The sequence below is a fragment of the Schistocerca piceifrons genome, chromosome 2 (genome assembly GCF_021461385.2).
Source record: "Schistocerca piceifrons isolate TAMUIC-IGC-003096 chromosome 2, iqSchPice1.1, whole genome shotgun sequence".
Taxonomy (NCBI): Eukaryota; Metazoa; Arthropoda; class Insecta; order Orthoptera; family Acrididae; genus Schistocerca; species Schistocerca piceifrons.
Genome location: NC_060139.1, coordinates 782,041,935 through 782,055,778, shown reverse-complemented (window position 1 = coordinate 782,055,778; position 13,844 = coordinate 782,041,935). Strand labels below are relative to the sequence as shown.

The following is a 13,844-nucleotide window of genomic DNA, read 5'->3' as shown; positions in this document are numbered from 1 at the left end:
TCAAGATGGATACCACGACTCGACTCTGGATCGAAAATGCATGAGAATAGACATATCGAAAAATGTTTGGCCCTTTTTAGGAGAAGCGAAGATTTTTTGTGCCAGTTTGTGACCACAGATGAAGCTTGGGTGCACTACTATGCCCCAGAGACAAAACAATGACCAAAGCAGTGGAAACATGTTGATTCTACAACACCAAAGAAAGCAAAGACAATTATTTTAGCGGGAAAGGTCATGGCATCAGTGTTCGGGGATGCGAAGGGGATTCTGTTTGTAGATTCTCTCTCCACCAGGCAAACAATTACTGGAGAATAACTATGCGAACCTCCCAAATTGCAACAAAAGATATGCTTAAAAAGGCCAGGTTTAGCAAGGAAGAAATTCATCTCCCATCAAGACAATGCACACCCGCACACATTTGCTGTTGCCATGGCAAAATTACATGAACTAAGGTATTAACTGTTGCCACACCTGCCTTATTCACCTGATATGGCTCCATCAGACTTCCATCTCTTCACAACTCTGAAAATTTTTCTTTGTGGATGAAGATTCACTTCAAACGAAAAATTGATAGCTGGATTTGACAACTATTTTGCAGGCCTGGAGCAGACACTTGTTCCGGATGGAAGCAAGGCACTGGAGCATCGTGGACCAAGTGCATTAATGTACAAGGAGATTACATTGAAAAATAAAAAAAGTTTCAGTGATTTAAGTACTTTTTTTTTCTATTCCGTTCAGAGAACTTTTCAAACAACCCTTGTAAAATGAATTATTCGGCTCTTGGAGAGACTGCAGTTCCAACTTTATAAGAGTACTGTATTATTAACTCAAAGTTAGCTTCTATCGTGTTACTCTGAACCACCAAGACTTAGTGCATCTACAGAATATGATGGGAATATAAGGTAAGCATTAGAGCAAGTACAAAAATTTCAGTATGCCTTGTGTGGAAAAGATTTTAAATGTGACATGTCAAAGTTTTTCTGTTTCAAGTCAGAGCTTTCCCACGCAGAAGGTTCAGATGTACTCAGTCCCCTCGTATGAAATTCAGTTTAAGGGGCAGTATATTGCTGCTCTGTTGATGTTGGCAGTCCTGTTTAAATTAGTGAAACAAAAACTCCTTTGAACAGCAGTGACATGTCTTTTAATATTACCTTTTCACTACACTTACTTGGAAATCAGAATCAAAACTTGCATGAACTTCTTTAAAAATATTTAACAAAGGGGTGTTGTCATTACATCAGTTGCTGTACACTATTTTCCATAGATCAAGGAAAAATTACAACTTAACAAGTAAAAGATATGCATCTGATATAATGAAATGTAGTAAGTGGAATACAAGCCATAGTTTCAGTGGACAAAACATGATATCACTTCCATGTAACCTAAGATTTTGATTCTCAAAAGTGGGAATGCTGTGCTCTCTCTCTCTCTCTCTCTCTCTCTCTCTCTCTCTCTCTCTCACACACACACACACACACACACACACACACACACACACACACACACACACAGTTAATGATTATGCTTGCGATCCTGGGATGTAAAGGGCATTCTTTATGCTTGGGACCTGCTTTATGTGGGCATCTACACTAGCACATTGTAATTCACATTTTGGTGTGATGAGTTAGTACTAAAAAACTATCATCCCTCCCTGACCTTCATTTGCTTAACACATCAAATGGGTGAGGGTAGCACTGCACCTCCCCAGAACATCTTACAATAGTGTATGAGAAATTGGCCAGGAGAGACAGTTGGCTTATCTAGTTGGTGAGCCATTTGCAGTTGAATATATTAAACTAAAAGACAAGACCCATCTCCCTAACCAACAAGTATGAGGTGCTGTCTTGTACTTGATCTGAACGTAAGCTGGTGAGACTCACTTGACTAGCAGTGCTTCCAGTCATCTTCACAGTCGTCATCATTGACTTTGTTTTATTCATCGATAAACCACTTTTTCAAAGGTCAAGGTATTATAATCTAAGAAAACAAAGAATAATATTACTCATTTACACAAGCAAATACATACTTACCAGTCTAGTTTGGCAAGGGTGGGACAGGCTGTCAGCCGTGGCCCTTATAATAAGATGGCTTTTGTGGGAAGCTATTTAGGAATATCTAAATTGGGTTGGGTGGCTGAAGATTGCAATCTCCATCCTCCCAAATAAAAGGCCAGCTTGTTTAAAACAGTGCTACCTCATTCAGTTTATCCCTATTGTATAATACTGTTGTGAAAAGAAGTTATGTAACCCATTGACATATTAATATTTTGCCCCATGTTCGACAGCCCTAAATTTGCTGTTTAAATTAACAACAATGAGCATATTTTGTCTTGCACTTCTATTCTCAAAATTATATAATTTTTTGATAGGAGTTCTCTATAAATCTACCCTTACTATTTACTGAAGTGGCGAGAAGTGAAGATAATACTGTTTTAGAAGTTTTTTGCAATGCCACTAGACGTTTCTCACACTTGTACCATGTATCACTTTCCTTCTTCATTTCTTTGCACACTACACAATTTTTTGAGGCTGTTTTCATGATGAGGATTGGGAGGCTAACAAAACTTGAACGATTGCTTATAACTCACAAAATATTGCAAGAAACAATGTGTGTTATACACCACTAAATAGATTTCACAAATTTCCAGTGGTATATACAGTGTAACCCTGCTTTTACACTTTTCAAGCTACTTCAAAAAATGCAGGAAAATGTAAAATGTGGAAAATAACATTTTAAGCTGTAAAAGTTCCATGTAGACTACCCCCTTGAATTTTCGCACTTTATGTATGGTATATGAACATAACAGGCATCAGAAGGCTTCTCAGGGACTTGTTTATAATCTCATAAGGTTTATTATCTAATAAAAACCGCTGATGTAACTGGAACTGATAACTTGACGGGGGAATAGGGATGTCTGACTCAATTTCATAAATCGTAATCGATGTTTTTGAAAGGCTGCAACTGTCATTCATTATTTAAATAATGAAATACTGCACTAGTTACATATTTTTTCATCTTAGCATGGCACATTTTGAATTTTTTCTCATTGTCAAGTGCAAATATGTACATAAGTATTTTGTGTGATGTTTGAATATGTATTATTCTGCATCTCTTGCAGTGCTGTCTTCTTTTGAGGTTAGCAGGTACTGTGCCGCCTCAGTTACGTGTAAACAAACCCCCCACCCCACACACACACACACAATCACTCATATTGTTTATATAACATCACAAAAATACATACATAAATACTGCACTTGACAATGAGAATAAATTCTTGAAACATGTTTTGTTCAACATGAAAAAAATACGTAACCGGCACCGTGTTTAAACAAAAAACATTTGTGCAATGCAAAGTGAATGATTGTATCAACTAATGCTTAAAGTGGCCAAACGCCGAGAGACAGTAAATATGGTTCGACAAAGGTGTCACACTGATCACAATCAGGAAACTACATTTGTACAGTAGACAGTTTGGAAATGGTTGTGATTTGTCATGATATCTTTATTTGAATGAACTAGTTACTCCCACCAGCCACCATGCCAAGTGGCAGTGGCAGGAGATATGGCATTGTTCCAATTGGACACATTTACCAGTTCAGATTCTCTGAATAGAGCTCCCCGGTGTCAAGGAACTTAACCGTGTAATATTTGTAAACACTAATGGATGGCCAACATCATGCCAGCATCATTTTTTTTCTTCACAAACTTTTTTTCTTAAGGTGTAAATAGTGGGAAAATTATAAATATGTTGACACAAAATCAGGTGCAAATTAACATTGTGGGCATCGGAAATTTGACGGGAATGATAAGTCATAAACAATGGGAAAAAGTTAATTCAAGGAACGTAAAAGTGGGATTATACTGTAACATGCCATACAGTCTATTAACATATAAGAATCACTAAGAAGAAGCTATAGCTGCTCAGACTGTACCATAGCTGGCAATGTAACAATGGGCTTGAAACCTGTGACCAGCTGTGTAAGTCATGGGTTAGTAATATAAAGGGCTAGTGCCACACTGTTAATTCATTTATCACACCGTCATTGCACACACTAGACACAGTATTTAATAATGTAACACTATACATACCGTTAGCTGACATCAGGACAATATTGACAATGTTTCGTTTGTACTCTGTGTACTGCATGTTCCCAGTTCATGGTCTGAGAGTGTGTCAGCATCTGCCTACAATGAGTGACACTCTGGACTCAGAAAGAGGATAAGGTGTTAGTATTATACAGGGACAGGCAAAATAATGTGAACAGTGGTAGTAATGGGATGGTTGTTTTTGATGGTCAACAATGCAGCTAAGGCACGTGTTATGCTGGACTGTGCATGTTCAGCACAAACTAGGCATCAGTGCAGGTTGTTCACGAGTAGTGCACACTTTGTATTTGCATTCAGAGGTTGAAGTTAATGTGCCATGAAAGACCTAAGAGTTACAAAGAGGACCAATTGTGGGGGCCCGATTAGCTGGAGCCAACTTATTGAATGTTTCAAGAACAACTGTTTCAACAGTCTTGACAGCCTGCACAAAACTTGCAAGGACATCATCATGTAAAAGTAATAGTGGGTACAAATCGAAACTAAATGGCAGGCATATTTGTAGGCTAACAAGAGTTCTGTCAAAAACACAAAACTACAGTGGCTAGAGTGACTGCAGGGCTCAATGCCACTTACAGACCCTGTATTTACCATCACTGTCCACTGAGAACTCAATAAAGGGAATATTCATGGATGAGTTGCTATACCAAAACCTTTAGTGACAACCATCGATGTAGAGGAGTGTAAAACAAGGTGTCAGGAGCATAAATCATGGGCAGCTGATCAGTGGAAACACATCATGTGGTCCGACGAGCAACGTTTTCGTTATTTCCAACATCGGGCCGGGTTCACATCTGGAGAACGCCAAAAGCAGCCTACAATCCTGATTGCTTGATTCCAGTGGTTAAGCATGGGGGTGGAAGTGTGATGGTGTGGGCAGCCACATCATGGTATTCTGCTGGTCCCATCATTACTCTCAAAGGCTGTGTTACAGCCAGAGATTATGTTAACATTTTAGATGATCAGGTGCACTGCATGATTCAAATGTTGTTACCCAGTAGTGGTGCCACATTTCAGAATGATAGTGCACCCATTCACACAGCCAGGACAATATAGTTGTGGTATGAGGAGCACACAACTGAACTGCAGTATCTTCCCTGGCCGGCACAGTCCTCTGATTTGAACATTACCGAACCCTCATTGTATGCCAGTATCCAAGAAGAATTGCAGCTGTATTACAGACAAATGGGGGTCCAACCCCTTATTAATAAACCATTCCCAAGTAAGTACAGATATTCACATTATTTTGCCTATCCCCTTTACATTGTGTAGCTTAGGGAGTGAAGCTTTCCAGAAAACAAAAATAAAAGTACATTATGTGAAAGACCTACATGAAATGATAAATGTTTTATTATTATTATTATTATTATTATTATTTACTTGTGTTACATTTTTATCTGCCTATTTCATCTAAGCAACCCTCCACTGTATGGAATGTATTGCTTAGCACATACTTTCTAACTGCTCATCTGTGTAATTTCCTAGGGAAATTTATTACACAAGTTCATTCCTTGGTAGAAAATACTATTTTGAATTTTATCTTTATTCTGCCTTGGTGAACATAAGTTCAGTCTGTATCTTGTTTGATGCTTAGGGAAAGAGCTGTTTGAGTAGTAGTTACCAATGTTATCTTTCATGTGCACTACTGGTGGGTAAATGTACTCACCGGGTGCAGTTAAAATCCCCAGTGTTTTTGAACAGATCTTTAAAATGAGCTTGGCTGCTATTTGTAGTTATTATTTGTATGGCTCTTTTCTGTAGCGTGAAAACTGTTGGTAAATCTGGCACTCCATGAAGGGGAGATAAATGTAAAAATAGTAAGTTTGTAAATCATCAGTAGTTCAAACTTGGGATGAATAATTGTACCCCTGGGGGAAATGGCAGGAGGAGATGGGATGTGCTCTCATTGTCAGTGTGTATCCTTGGAGGCTCCATTTATAGAATGTTGTTGAGGCTGCTCTTGTAGCCATCAAGGGCACAAATTGTGATGCATGTTGGAACAGATGATGCCTATTGTTTAGGCTCCATGGCCCTTGACCATTCCAGCAACAGGCAGAGGTGGAGAAGACCAGCCTTGATCGTGGAGTTTCAGTGAAGCTTAAAATTTGCAGGTTTTTGTGACCAGTTAGTCTGTGACATCAAAGACTTGGGCCATAGGTTTCAGTTCTGTAGGATTTCTCTAAATGACATGTGTGCACTAAGACATTAAAGACCGATTCCCAGGTAACTAACTATTGCATGCACACAAGTCTTCTTTAAGTAATACGACTCTTCATCCAATACAGACTATGATAGCTGTAGGGAATCTTATCCAAAGAAGTGTCCCTAGAGGCAAGAGTGTTAAAATGCTAGTGATATTAACTCTGAGGCATTCAGAACATTGTCAGTGTGTGAAGCACTTGTAAAAAAGCAGTGTGGCTCACTGAAACTAGATACACAAGTCTGACTAAAGCCCAAAACTGACAGCAGGGAGATTTTTGGGGAAAAAATTTAAGTGTATATTGAAAGTATCGGATAATGGGAAATGGGGTGGTTGTTGTTTGTTGCAGTAGCCAAGGAACTCAGATACAGAGATAGACTGAAAATGAACGCAGGATTGTTTGGTCAAGACTCATTATTAAGAGTGGACACAAACTTACAGTTTGGTCTTCCTATCGACAACCAGACTCTCAGATGCAACCAAAAACTTTAAAAGAAAACATCATTTTGCTAGTACACAAATTCCCCAATCATACTGTAATCATTGGAGGAGTCTCTAATCATCCAACAGACAAGTGGAGCAATTATAGTTTCTGTAAGTGGTGGGCCTGATGAAACCTCCTGTGGAACAACACTAAATGTTTTCCCTGAAAAGTACCTAGAACAAATAATTTGGGATGTTTTGGATCTAAGGGCAACAAATATAAGTTACGTCTTTGAGGATGTTCATGTTGAAATGTGTCATTGACTGAGAGGCAGTTTTAGTAGTGATTACCAGAGTACAAAGGACAGCTAAAACAACTAGGAAAATTTACGTATTTAGTAAGTTAAATAAATAAGCAATGGTGTCACATCTCAGAGGAACTCCAAACATTTACCTCTGGTCAGATGAAAAATAGCTAAAGTTTAATACCTTAACTTAATGAATACTTTTTCTTTTTTAAGTTGTGTTCAAAAATAATACTGTTGTTAATGAAAACCATCTTGTAATGAATCACATTATGTATAGACATACAATGTTGCTTTTCAAGCTCAAAATAATGAGTTACAAAATTTTGAAGATCGCCAGTAATAAAAACCTGAGTATATTCATGCACTGGACTTCTACTTATTTATACTGAAACTTTGTCATTTTTAGGTTTCTGTGTAGCTATGAAGCCTAACCATGTATTTCACAATGGTTTCCTGATGAACATAAATCTTGGAAGAGCTGGCTGGTGCACAGTGGTATTTATCTTGTACCACTGGCGAGCTCTTGTTCCTGAACTGACGAAATATCACTTTGTCTGTGATGAAGTAGTATCACATTTTTCTTTCTCTTTCTGAGCCACTTAGTTCAGTTTCGAACTCTGGATCATTATAGCCATATGTTTTGAAAGCCTTGCATAAACATCTGTAGAGAAGAGTCTGAAAGCGCCCATTTTGTTGTCGGGTCTCCAAAGCTGCACACAGTAAAGATGATATCTAGTGACAACCATCTCAACCAAAACATGACAGCCAGCCTACAAATGTCGTACTAGATGCTCTCTAGTGGCAGAACACTTATCAGTGCTGAAACGGATATAAGTGGGCTTTTATTTTTTCGAAGATCTTTCTCTAAGTTCTCATAGTATACTGTGAATTTTAAGTTTGTCTAAATAATAAAAACTAGATAACTTTGGGTTTTAAGTTAAGAGCTTAAAAGAACAGTTTACCATACACTGGTTGGGTACATACTCAGTAAAACAGTTCATGCTGTGAGGGACCGTGCATGTTGTAAAATCACTGTAAATAAGTTTATAAAGAAACAGTCTACTTTATAATAGGGTAGCGCTATAGATAGAGAGATGGTGAATGAAATAAGTTTCTGCTGAGAAGAAGACAATCCATGAACACTTAGAAGACTACCCTAGAAAAATATTTTCAAAAGACGTAGAAAAAATATTATTGAAAGATGTTATACAACCCAAAGAAGTCCAGGTAATATGTAGAGGCTGATGTTGCTACCAAAGTCAGTTTCCAGGCACTGATGGATGACAAAGCAGTTGAAATGGAGGGTAGAAAAACCAAAGGAAAAATACTGTATACAAATTTGAAGTATTCATTTATAAAGGAAAATAAAGCAGTATTGCCCCAGTTTCTCACACCATTGCAAAGACAAGTGACACATATTTGTGTCAGTGATGTTGAGAAACAGTTGAAATTGCTAAAACTGAACAAAACTTCAGAGCACTAAGGAATCTCTGTCAAATTCTGTATCTAATTTCCTGCTAACTTAGCCACTCTTTTAGCTGTAATATAATGTAAATCTCACCAACAGAAAACTGGGCCCATTGGTTGGAAGAAAGCCGAAGTCCCACCCAGCTACAAAAAGCGTAGCAGAAGTTATCCACAGAACTGGTGTCCAATATAATTGACACCATATCTTGTAGAGTCTTGGAGCATATTCTGAGCTCCAGTGGAATGACCTTCACACCAGACAGAATGACCTCCACACCAGCCAGCATGGATTTCAAAAACATCAGTAGAGAGAAACCTAGCTCGTTCATTTCACATATGACACTGTGAAAGTCATGGATCAAGACAATCACATAGATGCAGTATTACTTGATTTCCGAAAATAATTTGACACTCTACCACTTCTACACTTATTATTGAAAGTAAGATTGTATGGGTTATAAAGTGAATTTTTTGGCTTAATTTCTTGTTAGGGGGGACACATTGTGTTATCCTGTGTGGACCATCATTGCAATATGTGGAAGTAGTTGCAGATGTAGAAGTAATTGGACAAGTGTCCCAGGGAAGTGTGCTAGGACTCATTATGTTTATGCTGTATATTAATGATTTTTGCCGACAATGCAGTTACCTATAATGAAGTACTGTCTGGAAAAAAAAAAAAAAAGGCTGCGGAAATATTCAATCAGATCTTGATAAAACCCCATCCACTCTCCTCGCGGTGCATACATCATCGAAGGATCTGGCTGGACCTTTCCATTGGCTCAAAGGAAATGATAGACCTCTCTGCATTTCAGTATTTGTTTCTCTCCGTTCTTGGCGAATTTCCTGGTTCCACAGTCCTCTTGACTGATGGCTCAAAGTTGACAGTTATTTCAGCTATGCTTGCTCACATCCTGGGGGCTGTGAACAATCATCATTCAACTATATGAATGTTTTTCATTCACTTTCCATGTTCGAATGATTTCGCTTAATGTAAGGCAAGTGGCCAACACAAATCTCTGACAGCTGTGTCAGCTGTATGTTTTCACTCGGGGTCTTCGTTGGAGTGTTTTTACTTACATTCTTGTTCTGCTGTGGTTTTAGACATTCAATATACCCTGTTGGTCCTATTTGCTATGTGTCCCACACTCATGAGCAATATCCTAGAACTAGTCACACAAGTGATTTGTAAGCAGTCTCTTCTGTAGATTGGTTTCATTTCCGTAGTATTCTATCAATAAACAGAGGTCTGCTACATGCTTTACTCAAGACTGAACCTATGTGATCATTCCACTTTGTGTCCCTACTAAGTGTGACACCCAACTGTTTGATTTCACAAGTTCCAGCTGTGACTCACTAATATTATTCTTAGGATACTACATTTTTTTGTCTCATGAAGCGCACAATTTTAGATTTTTGAAAATTTAAAGCTAGCTGCCAATCGTTGCACCATTTTAAAATCTTATCAAGGTCTGACTGAATATTTGTACAGCTTCGTTCAGACTACGTAGTTGTAGATAACTGCATCATCTGCAAAAAGTCTGAGGTTACTATTAGTATTGTCCACAAGATCATGAATATACAACATGAACAGCAAGGGACCTAACAAATTTCACTGAGGTACCAAAGTTTCTTCCACATCTGTTGATGACTCTCCATCCAAGATAACATGCTACATCTGCCCATATTGGTGTAGGTGGATGTTGAGTCAGATACTTTCCTCAACCGAGAACTACTGCACCTAGCTGACTACCTAGTTCCCGGCTTTCAGGATGTCATGGGAGAAAAGTGAGAGTTGGGTTTCACATGAACTGTGTTTTTGAAATCCATGCTGGTTGGTGTGGAAGAGGTCATTCTGTTCCAGATTCCTTCTTATGTTTGAGCTCAGAATATGTTCTAAGATTCTGCAACAAAAGGCTGTCAAGGATATTGAACAGTAGTTTTGTCAATCATTTCTGCTACCCATTTGTAGACAAGTGTGACTTACGCTTTCTCTCAAGTACTAGGCACAGTTTTTTATTCGAAAGATTTACAATAAAGTATTGTTAACACAGGGGCTAATTCAGCTGCGAATTGGATATAGAATCTGATAGGAATTCCATCGGGCCATAGGGCTTTGTTCAATTATAACGATTTCAGCTGTTTCTCAATGCCACAGACAGTGATATCTACTTCACTCATCTTTTCAGTCGAACAAGAATTAAGTTGTGGAAATACTCCTGGGTTTTCCTTTGTAAAAGAACATTTGAAAATAGTTCAACGTTTCTGTGTTTGCTTTGCTGCTCTCAATTTCCAGTCTTGTCCTCTCCATTAGTGGCTGGACACTGACTTCGTTGCCAGTAACAGCTTTTACATACGACCAGAATTCCTTTGGATTTTGTGAAAGATCATTTGACATATTCGGCTACAGTAGTGCTGTCGGCTTCATGCATTGCCTCTTCACTGCCAAATGCATTTCATTCAGCATGTCTCTCTCTTTGCTTCGTTTTGTACCTATTATGCAGTAGTATCTTGTGTCTTCAAAAGTTCCTTCACAGTGACTGTATACCATGGAGGATCTCTCCCATTATCAACTGTCCTGTAGGTATATAGCTATCCAGTACATGGTCAACTACTCTTTTAAACTTGACTCATAGTTCCTCCACATGTTCCTGTCCTGAGCTAAGTTAAAAGTTCCTCACTGAGGGATGACACTATTGTTTTTCTGTCTAGTTTGCTAAACATACAAATGTTTCTGCTTGTTTTGGTTGCCCTTAGTGTTTTGGTATTCATTGCTGCTGTAACATGGTCACTTTACCAGTTTTAATCTGAACTTCCTTCAAAGAGGTCAGGTCTGTTTGTTGCCATTACATCTAATATATTTCAGTCATGAGTAGGGTTCTGAACTGTTCTATGTTTTTTCAGAGAAGTTATTCAGTAACATTTCACAGGATGTCCTGTCATGCTCATCACTAACAAAACTATAATAATCTCGTTTGATTTTCAGATGATTAAAGTTGCCTCCAGTGATTACAGTATCATTAGGAAACTTACGTACAAGCGAATCTATGTTTTCTCTAAATTTTTCAGTTATATCAGAAAGCGCACATGGTGGTCAGTGGAAGCACCTTATTATACATTTTTGTCCAACCTCGATACTGGCAAGGAGAGGTCTTGGGGGCAAGATTGACTTTTTGAAATCATTCATACTGCCATGTAGGCTAAGGTCCCAGGTGTGTCACACTGCAGCCATTTACTCTAATGGGTGCTCATTTCCGAGTAAACAGTGGGGGGGATCCTAATATTGTGTGGTACTCTAGAGTCTCAAGATTGATGGTGGCATTGTAGCGGTTTGCATATGAACATACCTTTTAGAAGGTTGTGTGCTTAAATCTTGTCAGGCGCTTCAAAATATTATATTTTTAAGCATTTATTGTATTGACTGATCATTATTTTTATTCATTTAATTGGTTTAACTGTATTTTTTAAATTTCTAATCATTTGCGTGTCATTTTAATCATTATATTAACTTTCATTTGCCCTTATTTTTTCTTCTTATCATAGTTTTCTTTTGGAATCTTTTAATATTTGATTTTACTTGTTTTTATTTATCTATCACAGTAATTAAATGTTTAAAAATGGTATCAGTTAAAAACAAAATGAAATAATCTATTTTAGTGGTGGTTAAAAACTGTTTTTTTATGTACCAGATGTACTTTTTTGGATGGTGAATCATCATACAATCACATAAAACACAAATTCCTGTCTCAATGTGGACAAAATAACACATGTGAAAATTTAAGCAAGAGAAGAGATTATAAATAAGTGCACAAAATGAGGAACAGAAATAATGAATGGACAACAATATAAAATGATCAAACTGAAGAAATTAAATCAAAATTAATACAAAAAATTATTAGATCACAAGCTCGAAGATCCCAGGTGAAAAAATAAAAGTTAATTTAATGGTTAAAGTAACATCACAAATGGTTGTAAATTATTTAAAAATTATGTTTGAGCCATTTAATTGAATAAAAATTTTGGTGCAGTTGACGAGAACAGATTCCGTAACCTTCTGTACATCAGGCTTGCACACTAACCACTACGCTTCAACACCACTAAATGTACAACTGACAATTTTAAGGCTCTGCAACATCACTCAGAATTGAGATTTTTAATTTTTTTCCTGTTGATTGCTTGGAAATGAGGGCCCACTAGAGTGAATGGCTGCAGGATGTGATACCTTGGACCCTGCCCTACATCACTGTACAGATAGTTTCAAAAACCCATTCCCCCCCTGGGGTCTCTCGTTGTGAGTCTTGCCCAAACTCACATGCTGCTTAAATTTCTCTCTCTGTGGAATTGAGTTTCATATGTACTGTGACAAGTACACTATCTCCATTTCCTGTTTCCCTATCCTTTTGGTATACACTTAACTTTTTACCAAAGGTCTCACTACTGTCAACTTCAGTTTCTAACCAGCTTTCTGTGCCTAATGTTATGAGAGCCTCAGTGCTTTTTAGGAGTGCTTCAAATTCTGGCACTTTGTTGTGAATACTTAGACAGTTAACCACTAGGCTTTTAATACTCTCATCTGCAGGAGGTATTTCTTTAGCTCTTACACTGATATGTCTGGGTTTCATATAGCTGTCATTACCCGCATTGGGAGAGTCACCTAATATAAAAAGAAACCTTGTGTGCATCCAAAGACAGTCAGCTACTTGGGTAACTGCCTCTGATGTTTGGTACACATCTGACCTATGTAGGGAGACCATACAACTCTCGTTCATAGGTAAGAAAGGTGGCAGAATTTTAGTTATTAGTTGGGTACTGTGAAAGTGCAATCCATCAACAAAGGCGATTGCTTACAAAATACTTACGCAATCCATCCTAAAATATTGCTCAAATGTGTAGGACTCACACCATATAGGATTAACTGGGGATGTTGCACATAAGCAAAGAAGGGCAGCATGAATGGTCACAGGTGGTTTTTTGACCCATGTGAGTGTGTCATGGAGACCCTGAAGAAATCGAAATGGCAGACACTTAAAGAGAGGTGTGTGCTGTCCCGTGAAAGCTTACTTAACAAAGTTGCAAGTACCAGCTTTAAGTGAGGAATCTAGGTACATACTGCAACTCCCTACATATTGCTTCTGTAGGGGTCACAAAGACAAGTTTATACCAATTACAACTTGCAATGAGTCGTTCATGCAGTCATTCTTCCTGCTGTCCATATGTGAGTGGAACAGTAGCAGTTCTGATTTACTTCCGCATACATATTCCACAACCCAACTGTACAAAGTGTGGTGCAGGGGTATATTGTACCACTACTAATCATTTCTCTTCTTGTTCCACTTGCAAATAGT

At 38.0% G+C, this 13,844-nt stretch overlaps 1 protein-coding gene across 1 annotated transcript in view; it reads left to right on the top strand.

The window, feature by feature from the left end:
• Positions 1 to 13,844, top strand: part of LOC124775858 (bifunctional peptidase and arginyl-hydroxylase JMJD5) — an 83,104-nt gene that overhangs the window by 18,143 nt on the left and 51,117 nt on the right. The window lies entirely within an intron of this gene.